This window comes from Pinus tabuliformis, chromosome 9 (genome assembly GCF_031772625.1).
Source record: "Pinus tabuliformis cultivar Carrire ecotype Pingquan chromosome 9, CPIR1, whole genome shotgun sequence".
NCBI classification, from domain to species: domain Eukaryota; kingdom Viridiplantae; phylum Streptophyta; class Pinopsida; order Pinales; family Pinaceae; genus Pinus; species Pinus tabuliformis.
Window position 1 is genome coordinate 1,842,543,679 of NC_142307.1, and position 19,857 is coordinate 1,842,563,535.

The following is a 19,857-nucleotide window of genomic DNA, read 5'->3' on the forward strand; positions in this document are numbered from 1 at the left end:
ATTCTAGTAGAATTCCACATATTTTCTAAGTAATTGAAATCAATGGGATTCTATCATAGTAAAATTTTCAAAGAATCTTCGATAGTAACATGCATGTCCTAAGAAATTATTGACATCCTTCTCAATTGTCAACATCCTTCTCACAATTCCCTCAGTACGTAACACTTGACAATTTTCATGGCTGAGGGAGAGGTTTGTCTCTTGACATTTGATCAATACTTTCTATAGATTGTTTAAGGATTCTTCAAAGTTATTTCCATGTACAGTAAAATCATCCATGTAGATCTTTATGCAATCGTTGGGTGGGTCTAAGAATATCCCAAGGACTTCTCTTTGGAAATTAGCCAGAGCATTACATAATCCAAAAAGCAAGACTCAATAAGCATAGGTTCTCCTTGAAGAGTAAGTGAAAGTAGTTTTCTCTTCGTATTTGGGGGAAATATATATCTAGTTGTAACCATTGAACCTGTCAAGAAAGTTTTTTTTTTCTTCTTACTAGGGTATCCAAAATATAGTCAATGAACAGTAAGAGAAAGTAATCATTTGAGTTAGCCTTATTCAATTCCCTATAATGCACACATATACAACACTTACTATTCTTCTTGGGCACAATTACTAATAGTGAAACCCATTGGCTATTGGAAACTAGGTAAATGAAATTCACATAGGAAGCTTCTAAAGTTCCTCCTTCACTATGTTTTTTAGTGTTGGGTTCTTCCATCGTTAGGGTTGTTGAATAGGTCGAAAATACTCCTTGTTGAGATTGGGTAGCATCGAGAGGTACTCTCACATGTACTTGGTGATAAACTTGTGAGAGAGAAACACTCACAAAAATGGATGTGTGGGCTTTGCACCCAAGTTTGGGGTTTTGGACCTAAAGTGAGTGAGCTTGGAACCCAAGGAAATTCTAATTTAATGATAACATTGTGTTGGAGGTTCCCTGATGGATATAAGAGCTTCCTAAGGGACCTAAGGACAAGTATAAATAAATCTAATGGAGAGGCTTGATGACAAGAGAAATCAATGATAATTTATTCTTGTGTGTGACGACAAAGGTACCAAAAGGAGTTGCAGGTGTGCCCTAGCCATAGGGGTCAAAGGACAATTGTGTGGAAAATCTCACCTAAAGGAGAAGACTGAGTTCTGGGATATAGTTGGATTGTGCTTTGTGTGCAAGCTACAAGCAGAAAAGGTAGGGAAATTGAGTTAGGGTTTGTCTTGGATAGCTGAAGGTGGCCAGACCTACAATTAGGGAGAAAAGGATAGTTGAAGGGGTTGTATACCTACAAAAGGCTCACCTAGAGCTAGTCGGAACCATGGAGAGTTGGTCATAACAACAAAGGATAGGTTGAGACTGTTGCAGTGTTGTTGTAGCAACTCACAGAGTGAAATATGGTAGCAAAGGAGAGGGTTGCAAACCTTAACCTTGTTTTTATAGGAGGCCAAAGGAAGAATTGGTAGCTGGTTGAGGACCAGACAGGTAGGTTGAGGATGAAAGGAAGTTGGCCAAGGGCCTAAGAAGAAGATAAGGAGCTAGTTGCAGACTGAAAGAAAGAAGGTTGAGCATGTTAGGGACTGACAGAAAGCTAAAGGAGTGAGTCAAGGGCCTAAGGTAGTAGGTGAAGGCTACAAAAAGGCTTTTGTGGATAGAAAAGGAGGTTTGTTATAACAAGGAGAAAAGCTACAACCATGTAAGTTTATTAGTGTTTGAGTAATTTAAGAAGGGTTGGTAATGCCCTAGTTTTCTACATTTGTACATGTAGAGTGTTGTAAGTGTATTTGTTTGGGCAAGAAAGCCCGAGACGACAAATCCTCGTTCCTAGGTGATTTGGTCAAGGGATTAGACCTTATCTTTGGCATTGTACATGGATGCAAAGGGCCATTATCCTTGGTACAATAACCCTATGGATTCTCTTATTAATGGATTGATAAGAAAACAAGTTTGGGCATAAATATTGTGTTTTGTACATTGATTTATTTCTAGCTAAAGCATAGACCAGACCTGGGTTGAATGGAATCCTAACACTCCTCTATGTAGATATGATGGGTACATAAACCAGGGTAAATTCCTTTCATATCGGTGTAATTCCAAGCAAATACACTATTATATATTTTTAGCATCTCAATAAGTTACTTTTGTTGGGAGGGCTCTAATTCACCTTTGATGTTCAAAGTTTGTCTTAGATGAATTAAACTTGATAAGCTTTGGTTTCTAGATGTAGCATCCAAGAGAACCATTATATCTAATTGTGCTAATTCTACTAGTGAAAAGGTATCCTAAGACTACTCCTCTAGATGTTCTAAAGGGACGGGTGGCAAGATTTATGAGGATGTTCTAAAAAGGTGAAAATAAGATCCTTTTCAGTATATTCTCTAAAGGTTGATGTTTGGTCAAGAGACAACATAATTTGAGTGAGTTTCCTCATTATTATTCTCATACCAAGGGGACTCTTATGAGTCAAAAGAAGGTTTTGCAAGAGGGTAAAGATTAATATTTTTACTGGAGTTCCCATGAGACATAGTCATGTCCCCAAACCTATAACTAATATATGCATCGGGGCTGATGAACCAAAGTCTTCCCAAAATTAGTGGGTATCCCATTAGGTTAGTTGTTGGTCGAAGGATCACAAATTTAGTTGTATGTTCCCAGGAGTTTGGAAATATGACTATGTCTTCAAGCATCCCCTCAAGTTTCAGTGTGCATTTGTCTGCTAACTGAAGGATTGTAGGGATTGGTTGTTATCTTGACAACCATAGTTCTTCCATTATTTCTATAGTTATGACATCTATGGTTGCCCCTAAATTGATCAAGGTGTTGGGAATTAAAGTATTACACATGTTGATACTAATTATTGGGCTTCCTTGGTGCATGTATTCGGCTACAAAGGCATTTTCTAGCATTAGGTCTGGTAGTTTCCCAATAACATAAACCATTTACGAATTCGTCATCTTTTTGCCTAACTATTTTAATTAAAGTTCTCAGATAGCTTAGGCATAAATTTGAAACATCCTTAATAACTTGGAACAAAGGAGTCTTAACACATGCATTTCTAAGTTCTCCTAAAAAGTCAAACAATAGTCCTAAAGAGGGTTTTTCCATACACAATCTTTTCATATATGGGGTTTTAAGATTCTGACTATTTCGCTAGTGGTTTATCTAGAATTAGAGCTTAGATTTCTAAGTGGGGGCTGTCAGGTTGATTATCTAATTTAATTTGATGTTCCTCATCATCTTGTTTTTAGATAGTGGAGAAGGTTTGATCTTGTACCACTTTTCTCAAATATAAGTCAATGTCTTTACAATTTGCGGGATAGATGACACTTTTTGGAAAGGAAGACAATTTAGTGTTGCAGGTGGGTTGCACCACCTTATTATTATTCGAGTTGGGCATTGGATACACATTTAATTATGATGCCATTAACGGGGATGATTCGATGGCATTTGCAATTGTGGTAGATTTTGGAATGTTGTATACGGTTGAGAAGGGTATTATTGATTTTAAGATGGTAAATTCCAAAGAGTACAAGCTCGTGTCAGCCTTGTTGCCAAGGATGGTTTTGAGTATGGGTAAGCCATTTACTACCAAGGTTTGTTTTGAGTATGGTCAGGCTATTGTTTCCATGGTGTAGATGGATACCAATTTTGTGGTGGATATTGGCATGGAATAAAATACTCATCTTGGGTCATATCAGGTGGTCAAGATGGCCATGGATTCTTTCGGGTTACAAAATAGGTTTGTTTAGTTTCTCCCCTGGTCTCCTTATATAGTGCCTTTAATCTAGGAAAGGAAAGGCGCTATTTGGTTGCATGCTTCTCTTCACAAAAAGTGCATATTTCTATGTTATCCAATGAACACTCTCATAAAGGATGCTTCTTTATACAACAAGAACAGAATATGGCTAAAGCTAAGTCTACTTCCTCCTTTTTCCTCATACATTGCAAAGTATCAAGCTAGGAACTAAGTGAACAGAGAATATTAGTTTTAAATTTGTCTAACAAATTCCCTATCTTATCTCTATTAACTCATCTACCCATGGGTTTAGTGACCTTTGAAACCAAGTCCATCAAATCCCTCTCAAAATTCGAAGTACTTCAGGGGTATCGTCTACATAACTCGTAGATTTCATCGTATGCTAACTAGGGGATATCCCCAACTCCAATGAGATTTGATGCATCCATGTAATCATCTCTAATCCCACGAAGGAGGATCATGCATAAATTTTCAGGATTTAGTGTATTTTGTTTTTTTTCCCAGCAAAAAAAACTTATATTTAAAATAAAATAAAATTGAGAGGACCTTTAAGGTCTATCCATGTTTTATCAAAAAAATTTCATATGTAAACATTTTGTCCATAAATAAACAGTTACATATATAAAATTAACTCTTCTCTTGAAACTCGTTGATTACATCCTCCAAGGCTTGATCATCTAAAAATTTGTAATCTGGAATGTACCAATCTGAATTCTCAGGGCTTCTTTTGATAATCGACCTGCTAGGCTATTTAACTCCCTAAAAATGTGTTTCGCTTCAAACCATTCCAATTTTACATATTCATTCTTGATTTCATCAATGATAGCTTCAAGGTGTGGGGTTTCCACCTCCTATTTCCCATTTATCCAATCAATAACTAGTTTTGAGTCTCCAAATACCTACAATTTCTTAATATTATAGAAACTTTTAACATGAAAAAGGGCCCATATAGCTGCAAAATTATGCCCTTGAATTCACACATCTTCCTAGAATGAACCGAATATGATATAAATGATGATGATTTGCATAAATCACAACTCCAACTCCACATATAGTTGGTTGGCCCTTACCGAACCCATCGAAAAAACCCCAAAGCACATCAACAAGCAGTGGAGGCATAGTAGGGATCCTTTGTATCTTGGCCTTCAAATTTATCCTAAAATGTTTAATCGATGATTCATTAACCCCAACAACCACTTCGGCTGGAACCGTCTAATCCTGAAAGATAACATTGTTTCATGCCCACCAATGGAGTGAACTAAGCAAGCGGGGGAAGACCAGTATGTCTTAATTGATTTGTCACTTTCCCATTTCTATACACATTCCAACACTAATACTTTGTTTCAGGTGGACATTTGGGGGTTGGGAAGTTAAATAACTAAGGACCAAACTTGTCGAGAGAAGGAACAACCAATGAAAATATGGAAGATAGTTTCTTTAGCCTATTTACACAATGCACACCGACTTGGTCCGCTCCATCCATGTTTGATTCCAACTTCCCAAGTGACGATTTTATTCGAAATAACTAACCAAATTACTAGCTTATGTTTTAAGGGGGGCAGGGATTTTCCATAAAAGTCCCCACCATCATTCTTCTTGAATGTTATATGTGGCCTCAATTATTGATTGATAACCTAACTTTCCCATGAAGAACTCTAACGTCCAAATTTTGGACCAAATTAAAGCATCCTCAGAATCATCTTTTAACTTAGTCATGGTTGAAACCAACAAACCAACATATGTTTCTATTCAATTGTCTCTGGTTTATTCAGAGCAAAAGCTCAGGATGAACACCAACTTTTGTATCCCCTGTTTTGAGCATTGCAAATATAATCATCCACTAGAAGAAATACACCTGCTTGATTTAAAGAGTCTAATAAATTGTTGGAAAGCTTGTATTCATCACCAACCCTGACCCATGGAACCAAAGTAATTCTTATGCTTATGTCATCTCCAATCTTCCACCTTATCCATCCTCCAATGATGGGAAAAGCATCAGCAAGGAACTTCAAGACAATAAATGCATTTGGAACCACATTCTTAGGACATATGATCCACTCTATCACTATTTTCCCACCAAAATATTTTCCCCTCATTGCCTTCCACCAAAGGGATTGATTATTTAATAAATGCAACAGACTTTTAGTGGATAAGGATTGGGTAATGAAAAGGATATTTTTTAGTCCCCAGGCACCCAACACAATGGACCACTTTACCAGAGGAACTTTTTCTAAGAATCGAATTCCCATCCATAAATATTTGAAACATAATTTCCTAATTTTAGACAAAGTGCTCTTTGGAATGGAAATGATCAAGGCCCAATATAATGGAATTGCCTCCAAAACAAACTTAATTAGCATCAATTGTCTGCCCCTCAATAACAATCTATTTGCCCATACCAATAGTTTGGCTTTGATATGTTTGATGATCCAATTTCAATCTATGACACAATATGAATTAGGTTTTAATTGAAAACCTAAATATTTAAAGCCCTCCTCCATATCCTTTACATGGTAAGAGAGTATCCTTGCCAAATAATTTTTTATTGTTGTCAAAAGGTTTTTAATTGTTATTTGTGTTTTTTCCACATTGATACACATACCAATAATTAATTCAAACCTTTCAATGATACGTGTCAAAGTTAGGATGTATGGAATGGATCCAAAAACAAATAAAAAAGGATGTCGTTGATAAATAAGAGATGTGTGATACAAATTTGATTAGATATCTTGATACCTTTCATAGCCTCTCGAGATTATTTTTTGGATTAGTTTGCTTAAAGTTTCTCCAATGAGGAGGAATAAAAGGGGAGGAGGGGGGCATCCTTGTTGAAATTCACAATATGCTCTAGAAAAGGAAGAAGGATTGACATTAATCAACACTACAAAATTAACAGTAGTAATACACGCCATGATCTAGTTAACAACCTCTGTATCCATCCCCAGCTGTGAAAGACAACCTCAAAATTTTCCTTGATGTGATTATTTCTGAAAAAAATCTTATAGTGATCATAAGCCTTTGACAATTCAATCTTCATAGTCATGTCAAGGGTTTTTTGAATCTCTACAGAGTGGAGAGTCTCTTGTGCTAGTCCAACCACATCATGTATCTGTTGATTTTGTAGGAAGTCAGACTATTCTTCCTATATGGTGTTGTTGAAGATGGGTTTCAACCTTATAGCAATAATTTTAGTGATCAACTTGTAAATTACACTGCAACATGCGAAGGGTTTATTGTCATTGAACGATGTTGACGTCTCTTTCTTCGAAATTAGACAGATGAATGCTGAATTGATTGTCCCAGGCATGCAATTTTTGGATTGGGATTCCCTCACCGCCTCTAGAATGCCATATTTCAAAAGGTTATAGATTCCTACGTAAAACTCTTTGGAAAAGGCATTTGTCTTTCTTCATGGAAGACATATCACCTAAAATCTCTAATTCAAATACCTCCTCTGTCAACACTACATTAATTTTTCGTGTAATTGCCCTGGGGAAAGGATTTAGTGTGTCCAAATTTTCCAAGATTAGATAGCCTTGTGGTTCTGAGAAGAACAAGTGCCTTAGCCTTCTCTTCGAAAGTTCTTACCATGCTACAATCACCCATATCATGTTGATATTTTTTTATAAAATTCACAAACTGGTGAAACAATTTTGTGTTTGTGTCTACTTCTTGTATCCAAATGGCCTAAATTTTCTATCACCTTGGTTCTTCCTCTCTATCTATGAGGTCTAACTTTTCTATTTCCAAGGACCTCATCTGATCTAAGATCTCCGATGAAAAACACCTGACACATTGGAAGAGAAAATGTTGTCAATCTTGGATTCAATATCTTTAATAGTTGTTTCCTATTTATCTCTAAAATGGTTTTCCTATGGTTTAATAATTTCTTTTAAGAGCCCTAGATTATCAAAGAATTGTTTAAGATATGAAGAGTTTAATAAATCAGAAAAGTGTGTCCAATTTTCTTCAATTAGCTTTTGAAAATCCAATTCCATCATCCATAATTTGTTGAATTTAAAGGGTGCATGAGGAGAGGAAGGTTGATCACCACTTATGAGGAAAATAGGGATGTGATCCAAAATACCACCTACTTACACCCAAGATTTAATAACTATTCTAGATAACCATATGTTTTATGAAACCAGGAAACAATCTAGTCGAGATTGCTTCAACACAGTGGAAGTGTTGGTCTCACGTTTTTCCATGTAGGAGAATGTTTGACAGGGGAAACATCCACTGGGTTGTTTTTATCAATAATGTGTTTGAAGAAATCTTCTAATAAATCCAAATGGGGGTTAAATTTCCATACTTCTGATAAGGAGACAGTCAAGTTGAGATCCTCACCGAGGAGAGTATATCTCTTAGAGAGAATTCCATATTCACACGTATTATCCCAAAAAGATTTCCTATCATCATATGGACCATAAACATTACGAAAATTCCATGTCTCGCCAAACATTTTAATCTCTAGATCAATGCAGTTGGCCTTAGGGAATGCTGAGAATGAAATTGTCGAGAAAGAAGGGCTCCAAACTATGATCAGACCTCCTGAAAGACAATTCACATCTATAGAACTAAACGACCATCCTTTAAAAATGTTTAAGCATTTTGACTTGAAATTTATCTAGGCGGATGTTGGTGGCCACCCATCTATCCCACTTGGACCCCCACAACTGTCTCTTTCATTTTTTCAATTTCCTTAATTGTAGCACAATTTACTATTTTTAGCAGTTTTTTCAGGTCCTGAACTTCCGGAGCCGTTTTGAGGCCCTAAATGACGTTTTTTTTGGAAATTTGGGAGCAACATGCGTCCATGGACCGATGTTGTTCTTCCCAAAGTTGTAGTCCTCAGATAGGTCTTTCTAACGAGCTATTGTGTGCGTCAAATAGAGATCAGATGCCAAAGTTACAACCCCGAGAAGTTGATGTACCAATTTACCTGAAACGGGGCCCACAATTTGGAGTTTCATCTCCTAAGGTTAGGTTTTTGGATGTTTAGGGTTTTCCATTGTTTCTCAACAATAAATAGGCCTTCGAGCCTCATTATAACACAGTTCAGAGGCATGTAGCCGCCACATCTCTTCTCAGAGATAAGCTACCATCACCCTAGCTGGTTTATTTCCATTTCTGTTTGTAAGCATATTTCAGTATTTTAAATTAATGAAATGAAGTATTATTTCCACTGCATATCTGTATTTATGGTTATCTCTGTAATTTGTTGTGTTCCTGTTTAAATCCGGATCAATGGTATCAGAGCTATCTTCTTTTTCTATGTTTTTATTTCCATGTCCCCAACGAGGTCGGGATATAAGGAGTTAGGCCTTGAATTGGTCGAACCTTGCAAGACCAACCCCGCAAATCCCGATGGCCTCTCATGGCGGATGAAAATAAAGATGAGGGGGCAGGAGATCCTATCAAAATCTTGCTCGAAGAAGCCCTCGAGCGACAAAGGAATGCGATGATGGACAGTTTTGCCCAGATCCTTCAACGGCTACCCAGAGGCGACGCATCGGCTTCCAACAGCTACTCTAGAAACACCACACCATTTAGTGTACAAGTTAATTTTGAAATCCCCATATTCGAGGGTCAAATAGACGCAGATGTCGTAGATAAATGGTTAAATCTGCTAGAAGGGTATTTTTCTGTTCATGATTTTTCCAGTCAGGAAAAGATTATTTTGGCTCTTCTCAAAGTAGCCCCCCGCGTCAAGGACTGGCAGGAAACCTATTGTGAGCAGAAGGATGAAAGTATGGGCTCACTATTTTCAGCCGCTCCCACTTGGAATTTAATTCAGGATGCTGTCAAGGAGCAATACTACCCTATCAAAAGCTATGAGGACAAATAGATAAAGTGGACCATGCTGCGGCAAAGAAGGGACTAAGATGTGCCAGATTTCACCAACATTTTTCATACCCTTCGCACATAGTTGGGTATCAAGGATTCTGAGCTACATTTGGTACTCAAATACTGTGGCTGCCTTCACAGGTACATCCAGGAAGAGATGGAGTTCCTGAACATCTCCTTGCTCGGCACAGCGTACCGATACGCTATCAAAATCGAGCAAAAGTTTAAAAAAAAAGAAGCGAGACTTTGGATCTGCAAATCTGAAGACCAAAGGGCAAAGCCAAGGCGAGGTGACCCATGACAACTCGTCGAAGCCACAAGAAAAGAACAACACCACGAAGTCAAAGAAGGACATAGGAAAATGGTGTGAGTTCCATAAGAGCCCCACTCACAACACAAGTGAGTGTCGGACCAAGCAGTCGCTGGTGGCCGAGTTGAAGGCTTCAGAATCAGATGCATGTTCTGACCCTGAGTCAGAACCCAACAAGAGGAATGGCAAAGGGAAGCAGATCATTGACACGGAGCCCAGTGCCACTGTTGCCACTGCCAAGATCCAGAAGAATGAGCTCGAAGATCCAAAGGAGGGGGAGCGTCTTTTGCACTCACAGATGTGGGTGAAGGGTTCACTGTTGAAATTCATTATTAACAGTGGCAGCCAAAAGAACTCCATTTTAGTAGAGGTCATGAAGCGATTGGGCCTACCGACTACACCACACCCGCAACTGTACAATATCGGGTGGCTTCACCAAGGACGAGATCTCCGAGTTTGCCAACAGTGTCGCCTTCCCTACAGCATCAAACCCTTCACAAATGAAGTGTTGTGTGATTTTTCACCTCTGGATGTTTGTGATGTATTATTAGGCCAGCCAGACTTGTGGAGGCAACATGTTGTGTATGGGTCAAGGCCTTGCGTTGTCATTATTTCTTTGTGTACTTCAATATACAGGATACCTGAGGTAGCCCCACCTACTGCCACCTCTTTGATCACTGCTAAGAAATGAAGCAAGCTCATCTCCCAGACTAGGAAATTCATTTTTTGTCTGGTTCACTCCCAAAGTAAGGGGAAGATCGTCGCCACATCCATGACCCCCGCAAAGGGTTCCTCCACACAGCAGCAACAACAGATCGATACGGTCATGAAAGCAGACATGAACATCTTCTCCTCACCCACAGGGACACCGTTGCACTGTCAGGTCAAGCATTCATTCGATCTGACTCCCAGAGCACCTCTACCCAACAGGTCGATATATCACTACTCCATTCTGAAAAATGACAAGTACAAGAAGCGACATGGTCCTTACACCAGTACCAAGGCTGTGGGGAACAATGCTTTGGAGCACAACATTCCCCCATTCCTTCGCTTTCATCGAATGTTCAATGTGGACCACCCTCGACCATGCTTCACACTAGTACTGGACACATCAGAGATTGCAGAACAACTCACCAAGGACCTAGCTCAGCAGAAGCTTCCTCATCTTAGGGAGGAACTCAACGCAATGGGGACCATTGCTTCTTAAGGGGGGAGGAATGATCTAGGTGGATTTTGGTGGCCACCCACCTATCCCACTTGGACCCTCACAATTGTCTCTTTCAGTTTTTCAGTTTCCTTAATTGTAGCACAATTTACTATTTTTAGCAGTTTTTTCGAGTCCTGAACTTCCGGAGTCGTTTTGAGGCCCTAAACGACGTTTTTTTGGGAAATATGGGAGCAACATAGTTCCATGGACCAATGTTTCTCTTCCCAAAATTTTAGTCCTCAGATAGATCTTTCTAACGAGCTATTGTACGCGTGAAATAGAGATCGGTTGCCAAAGTTACAACCTCGGGAAGTTGATGTACCAATTTACCAGAAACGGGGCCCACAGTTTGGCCTTTCATCTCCTAGGGTTAGTTTTTTGGATGTTTAAGGTTTTCCATTGTTTCTCAACAATAAATAGGCCTTCGAGCCTCATTGTAACACAGTTCAGAGGCATGTAGCTGCCACATCTCTTCTCAAAGATAAGCTACCATTGCCCTAGCTGGTTTATTTCCATTTCTATTTGTAAGCATATTTCAGTATTTTACATTAATGAAATGAAGTATTATTTTCGCTGCATATCTGTATTTATGGTTATCTCTGTAATTTGTTGCGTTCTTGTTTAAATCTGGATCAGAATTTCTAGTCTCCTGCAACACAATAATATCAAGATTTGTGCATTGCAGGAGCCTTTTGGGGGCTAGTCTCTTATGGGTGCCCCCAAATCCCCAGATATTTAAGTATAAGAGAATCATTTGGGAACCCCTTAAGGGACAATGTTACACAATATTTTGTCACACCTCCTGCACTTCCCTGTGACATACTCCGAAGTGCTCGAAACATGACCATAATGCAATGTACTCATTAATATATGCAGTTCAAAGCCTTCCTAAGACATTCATTGGAAAATGCCTTGAGCTTCCCCTAAAGGAAATAACTCTTAAACCCTAATTTAAGGATCATTGCTCTTATCAGACTTAAAACTGCAATGCTCACATGTTGCATTATACTTGACTCGCGATTGCATCGCTCTGTTTACTTGTATACCCGCGACGATCCCAAAAAGGAAATTTTCCCAAAGAGGATGAGAAGCTTCATGATCTAGAAGCTTCCAAAGTGGCGAGCTCGAGGTTGTTCGGCGTAGATGAGGTTGAATTCTCCCAACTTGGCCTCTTGGTCTTATCCCTATGAGCTACCTCCTCAAGATAAGGGCCTAATCCTATCTTTGGAGAGGTCCTAACTCCCTTTCCTAACCTATATATTCATCCTCTCCCATTACCAAATGGTGGGTTGGTCAGGTTAGAGGCTCGTTGATCTATGCCTATTTGCACCCTTATGTTAAGATTATGCCTATATGCTATTCATTTGGCTTGGAGATGCAGTGTTTGGAGATATTAACTTGGACTTGGATATTCATTCAAGGAGAGCCTATCAACATCAAGGCTTGGTTGTATGCTTCCCCTTATTTTCTATTAATATACAATTGTTGGTTAATTTTCCCTAAATGTGTATGCTCATGTATCATTTAGCTCAACATTCCTTGATCAGTTAAGTAGGTTGCTTTTGAATATGCTATTTGTATTTGCATGTTTTGTTGTGTCTTGATCTCTTGTGCAGGTGAATAAACATTGAGAGCAACAAGAACAAGCCCGTGATAAAAGTGATCCAGGATCCTCAACAAAGGAGATCGGAATAGCATCAGAACGAGGTAGGCCATCTCCTTCATTCTTGTTTTCAATTGTAACCTAGGAAAATGTCTACTTGATTGTTACTTCAGTTGCTAGACCCACTCATTAGGCTAGAGTGATCGTCTCTGTCCGCAGAGAGGATTTACCTAGACAAAAAAATGGCGACCATACTGGGGACCCTATGATCCTTTCCTTTCAATTCTTCACCTTGTCTTTTGATGAGTTTGACCAACCGTCAGTTTTCTAACTTGTATGCTTTTCTATAACTATTTTCACTTGTTGGTGTTTGCTTGAGGACATTGATTTTTGTTTGGTCTTGGAGATTTCTTATTTTTTCATCATTTTTCTCGCCCATCACAGTTTTTTTCTTGACAGTCGCGATGCCATCTCAGATTTTTTAAGTACAGTCGCGATGGTCACTCTTTTGCCTGTGACAAGAGCGATGATCCCAGAGTATAGGAGAAAATAGTGTTTTTATTCTTGTTTTCAGTCTTTGTGTCCTCTATCAGTGAATTTCCAAAGTGTCTATGGTGTTTTTTGATTGATTATCTTGATTAATTTGCAAAATTTGTCTCGTTGGCTTTGAAGTGAGATTTGATTGAGTTCTATGGTTTCTAGTCAATTGGTCATCACTTGCTGCTTGTTGGTGTCATTGAGATGCTTGTTTTTCTGATTGTTTGAGTCTTGTTTTCTTTGGAAATAATTGAAAACATCGTTTTGCATTTGTTTTAGCTTGTATTTCGAAATTTACTTTTCGTGGAAATGCATTAGATTAGTTGCATTGAAAAGTTATTTTTTGAGATTCATCATTGAGAATAGATTACATTTTTGAGTGATTGAAAGCTAAAAATTGTATTAGGTGCATCAAATCATTCAAAACGAAAAGAAAATCACAATTCATATAAATGCATCTTAGTAAAGTAAAACCATTTTGCTTCTGAAAAAGTTGCATTTAATATGGTGAAAAATGGAAATGTTTTTACTTTTGGCATTGCATTTGGAAGACAAAAGTGAAAGTTAGTGGAAGGCATTTTGCATGATGCATTTTGTTTGATGCATTATTGATTGAAATTTCTTCCCTTGATAAGTTTAGCTTTCATAGAAACGAAAAGTTTTCCTTTTCTCCTACAGTTGCATCTTAGGTGTTCAGGTGACATCATTTTGAGTCCAAAACTGAGACATAATTGAAGATTAGCTTTAAAATCTATCAATTAATCTAAGGAGCTTTTGAAACATTAACGCTCATACTTAGTGATCTAGGCTAGAGATGTGTTCTCGCATCTATGAAACTCAGCAGTTGTCGTTCACTTTTGCATTAGACAACGCTAGCACGGACTTGTGATCTCGTACCGTTAAGTATATAAAGGGAGACACTCATAGGTTGCAAACCTTTATCCATAGGAAGCCGAGTTTGCCACCCTGTAAACGTGATACACCAAACACAACATTCAGGGAGATTGCCTGCACATACGTCAAGTCCTTAGTAAATTTATTTGTTGAGGTGTATATTGCAGTTCACCGTTACTTGGCACTCCTTTTGCCTAGAGTTACATGAGTGGTCATTTCGATCTTTTCTGAGTCTTTAAATTTGAAAATATCATTGAGCACTTGTCCTTTCAAGCTCACTAAACCAACGAAAGCGACTAGAGTCACCTTTTCGTCCTTTTCTCGACTCTTAAAACATGAAAAGACAAAGTTTTTGTTTCAAATTCTAAAATTAATTGATCGCGGAAAAACATCCTCCCTCTGGAAATACCCCTTAGTAGTTCTTAGGTTGATACCAATGGCAACATTTCCCGAGTCTAACAACCAAGGAAATCCCCCTGATGGGAATCCTAGTCCTTTTCCTTCTTTTGGAAATGTTGGTGCTCCCTATATGGCGACATTCTCCCTTCTCCGATTGACCATTGGTCTATGAGTTTGGTTATTTTCGACCTCAGTGGTTTTGAGTATCCAAATGGCTTTTCAACCAAGTTCTTCTCCACCTGAACAACATCAACCTCATGTTGATCCTAAAGTTGACCCCTTGCCTTCTTCACCTATTTCTTCACCCCGTTCTTCCTCTTCGCCTGGTGAAAGTATGGATTCTAGTAATCAAGAAGCTAAGAAGAAGAAGAAGAGGCCAAAGAAGAAGAAGAAAAATAAGCAAGGGGGAAACCAAGCAGCCATTGCTATGGATGCAACTAATGAAGAAAAATCTTCCAACGAGCCCCATAAAGTAAAATTCCCTTGCATGTTATGTAAGGGTGACCACCTTCTTCGAAATTGTCCTGGTATTCCCAAGGTCTTAGAAGTGTGGTCCACAGTTTCACATCAATCTTTGTCATCAACCTTTGGTGATCATGTCAGTGATAAAACCTCAACTAGTAACAATAAAGCTCATGGGAAAAAGGGAAAAGTCAAATTTCCTTATAAGTTGTGTGAAGGTAATCATCCCATTAACCTTTGTCCTCTTATCGGTGAATCTTCCAAAGATTTGGAAAACCTTACAGCTTCTCAACCTCGTCTTCCGACTGGGTATCGAAAGCTTTCCCCTGATCCTTCACTAGTTGATCCAGTGATTGATCAAAATTCATCTTTAGTCAACCCCATTCTCTTTGAAAGTGAGTCTCATGAGTCAGTTCTGACCAGCCATTGGTTGAGAAAATGGTAGAGCTGACTCCACCTTCAGTTTACCGTACCTTTTAGGTAGAGAGTAAACCTCATACTGCTAAGGTTATTTTGGTTTCCTCAGTTTCGAATGAACTAGAGGGAATTCCTCTCGTTCCTAAGGTGCATGAGAGCAGCTCTCCTGTTCCTATAGCACAAGAGAACAACTCTCACGTTCCTATGACACCCCATTCGAGCAGTTTAGTCACTTCTTTTGATTGGAGTCGACTGGCAGGATATCGTCTTCCATCTTATGTGCCTTTCTACATTACAGTACAAGCTTACCATATCGTCGTACCTAGCACAGTCATAGACGAGGGTGCATCTGTTAGCATCTTGTCCTTAACTGCTGGGCAAGCTTTAGGTTATTCTCAGCTTGTCCCTGTTAGCGCTTGAAATTTCACCTCAGGCTGAGAAAGGTAAACTCCAAGGCAAAATCAAACCACTTAGCCTCGTAGCTAGCCCTACGGGGCAGGAGAGGGCTCTCTCCGGTCTATCTCGGTAGAAATCTTCAACGGGCGAGATAACCAATAAAGAACACTGATTTTAGTCTAGTAAACTGATAAAAGGTTTGATTTGAGATTTTTAGGATTTTGGTGGAAAATCGGGGAAAGGCAATTTTGGGTGCGAGGATTGGACACAGTTTTCGCAGGGGGCTCTTTGGGGCAAGATAGGAGACTGTATTGATGCCTTTGAAAGAGTTAGATGGATGAGAATGACTGGTGAGGAGCTAAGGAGAGCGCAATCACCTTGAATTCTCCTTAAACAGATGAAAACATTGATATTAAGCAAACTTAAAAGCAAAGCATGGCAATCATGAATTCTACTTTAACACTTCATTTGCCTAATTTGCAGAAAGAAAAGTAAGAATATGATTCACATAAAAAACTTACAAGTACAAAGAGAAACACACCATCAATACATGTAACCACAGGAATCCCAAAAAAGACTGCAAAACCCTGGTCTTTCTTCCTTTGCCAAAATTGCATAGATACAATGAGTAATACAATAGAAGCTTTCTCCCTCAAGAGTCCAACCATGAAAATGACCAAGAAAGTACATAATATAGGCAATCTAACATCTTTCCTTACCTCTAGGGGTCGAGCTCACCATCCTAGGAGCTGTTTCAACCAATTCTAAACTGAGCACTGAAAACTAGGCAGTCAAAACAACTTGCCTCTATAAGTTAGGAAACCAATTCATTCATTAAATTTTTGCCTATCTCATGAATGAATCTTCTAGAAGAGATAAATAAGTGTCAAAATATCATAAAATTACATCATTTACAACAAGGAAGATCAAAATCTACTCCAAAAAGTCAAATCCAGTCAAAATTGCGTTTTGCTGAGCTGTAGGTGAATTCCTGTGAAAACTGCCCAACACGTCGCGCCCTGATCCTGAACGCGTCGCACGCCTTTGGAGCTGCTTTTGAGGCACTTCCAGGTGTCCAAATGAGGCAAAAGTGGTCTTGTTGGAAAGGTCTGGATGTCTACTTTCCAACCCAAGTGGAATTTATGAATTTGGTGGCCATTTTCCCCTCCAAAATTGCAATCTCCCAAGACTGCTTCCTGTGTGTCAAAAAGGTGGCAGAAAGTCATTTTTTGCTTGTTTTTTGACTTTATGGAGGCCCAAAACTTGGTGAAATTTCTTGGAAATTTCTGAGAAAGTGTATATTTGCATGAAAAATACAAAAATGCTGATTTTTCCTGAAAAGGAGTTGCCCATCGAAAGGGTCGCGCGCGACGTGTTGGTGGAGAAAACCTGTTTTTTGCCCAAAAATTCACAAGTGACCAAAAATGCTCAAAAGTTTTTGAAATTTGTGCTGGAGTTAAGTCATTTAGCATCATGCTCCTTCAAGGAAGCCTCAGCCAAGATGTGGAGGGGATCGGGCCTTTTCCTTCGTTTTAGTGCCTTGGCCAACCTCCTTGGATCTAGCGATTGTATTTTTGACATTTCTCTAAAACCATGACACCTGTACAAAAAGTGAAGGAGGTTTTTCTTCTTTGGCATGTTTTGGACAAAAACCTCTCTCAGTTTTCCAAAATTCATCTTTGATTGCTCTGAAACATCTTTTGAGTGAAACTTATCCCGATGTGTGAAACAGGGAATTTTGTCGAAATGAAGCGAAATGAAGGGGATAAGGGGCTTCTAAATTCTTGGGGAAATTTTTGGGAGTAGGGAGGGATGTTAGGAAGTAGGGGAAAGTGGAATCTCAGAGATTGAGTGAGGGGAAGGGGTCCAAAAGGGAAAAACACAGGCCCAACTTAGAAAATTGCCAGGTTGTAGCTAGAAACTAGGGTTTGTGCGAAAATGAGGAATTTGGGGAATCTCAGGGATGGGAAGCATTTAATAAGGTACTTTAAGGATAGGGGAAGGTGTATGAACATCAGGATACAAGTTTTGCCGATGATTTGACCGTCCAAGAGATATTGGCTTCAAAACCCTAGGAGAGGGAAATGACCTTACCTAGGCGCAACTGAAGCATGAACAAAGTGTAAAATGACTCATCAGACACTGACATGATAATGACAACCCTATGAATGATGATAGGCTCAGCTGAATGATGACATGGACCGACATTTGGGCAACTTTAAAAGGAGTGAAAACAAACCCTAGACCTAATGCCTAGTGACCAAATTTTGCTTGAAGACTCACTGAAATGACAAAATTTGACCTTGACACTCTAAAATCACTTTTTAAGAGCGTATTTGATCACTGGAGGAAGGCTGGAAAGACTGACACTAACAGTCCCCGTAACTAAGAATATGTTAGCTTTTAATAGAGGAACCAGTCAACCATTAGGATCCTTCCTAAGTTACCTATTACTTTGGGAGGAAAGACTGTCTATATAGACCTGATGGTTGTCCAAGTCCCGTTGGATTTTAATCTACTCCTTGGCCGTGACTATGTTTACATCATGGGAGCTCTTGTTTCCTCCCTCTTTTGAGTTATGTGTTTCCCGCATAAAGGAAGCATTATGATCATTGATAAAATTACATTCATTGGTCCAGAATCAACTCCCACTCAACCATCATCCCTAAATGGTTCTCATATACAAGCGGTATCACCCCCGCCACAAGTTAATTACGTGGCCACATGTTCCATACCCGCATCTACTGATGATCTAGTAGGTGATGTAGTACACCATGTACTGCGGGCATTAGAGCCCGATTTTTCTTTTGGCTACCTGGACATGTATCCCTTCGAGAGTGTTTTTCTCCCATCTGATTAGAACCTCTTAGAAGCCATTGCCTCTTTTGGTCTATGATGAAGGGATTGGAACAGAGTTCCTTGTCTTGTGTCAAGCTCCTTAAAAAATTAAACAAGGACGATGGATCAAGGTTCCTTGTGTTATGTCAAGCTCCTTAAAAAGATGAAATAAGGGATGGAGTAGAGTTCCTTGTCTTATGTCAAGCTCCTTAAAAAATGAAACAAAGACCATGGAGCAGGGTTCCTTGTCTTGTGTCAAGCTCGTTAAAAAATGAAACAAGGAATATGAGGATAGTTCTTTTACTATGTCAACCTCGTTAAAAAATGAAATAGGTCATGAGCATAGTTCCTTTTGTCAAGCTCGTTAAAAAATGAAACAAATCCCCTTCTAATTCGAGTCTCTGATTAGATCTTGTAAAATCCCAGTCGAGTCTTTCTCTTCATCTCACAAGTGAACCTTCATTCCATCCACCTGTTAGTAACCGGCAGTCTACTTATGTGAATGAAATGAAGCTCGGGGGGCATGAACCTCGAATTGAGTCATTATGTTGGGGGCATGCAAAATTATCTCAAGCATAGTTTATCTTTGTTTCAAGCTTTTGTAAAAATGAAACCAAATCTAAGCATAGTTTTCCCCATGTTTCAAGCTTGTGAAAAAATGAAATCATCTTCAAATATATTCAAGCATAGTTTCCCATGTTTCAAGCTTGTGTAAAAATGAAACCATTCCCCCTTTACATCTTGTGATTGTTGTTTTTATCTGCCGATTTTTGCTATATAAGCCTTGGTTTTTTCATTTTCAATGTCACCATCTCTTTGGCTCATCATACGCTTTCACTTGGTTGTTTTACCTGTGCTTAGGGAACAACTGCGATGAGTTGTCTTATTAGCCAACCTCTTGACCATTACATGTTTTGAGCAGTTCCATCATTACCGAAACCAATTTCTATCCTTTTATACCACTCATTCCTCCAGGTGGAGTACTCTTTCAACTCTTTTCAGACTCGAAAAATATGAAAAATCGCCAAGTACTTATCTTTTGGAAGTCATTAAATTAAATGGATTGACGTCATCTCAGTATACGTTTACTCCTTTTTTGGGCTAAGATTGACTATTTATGAAAAAGGTACACCTTGGTCGACATGATCAAGAGGTTCTCTCGAATATTGTTTCCTACCTTTTCGGATTAGAGAGA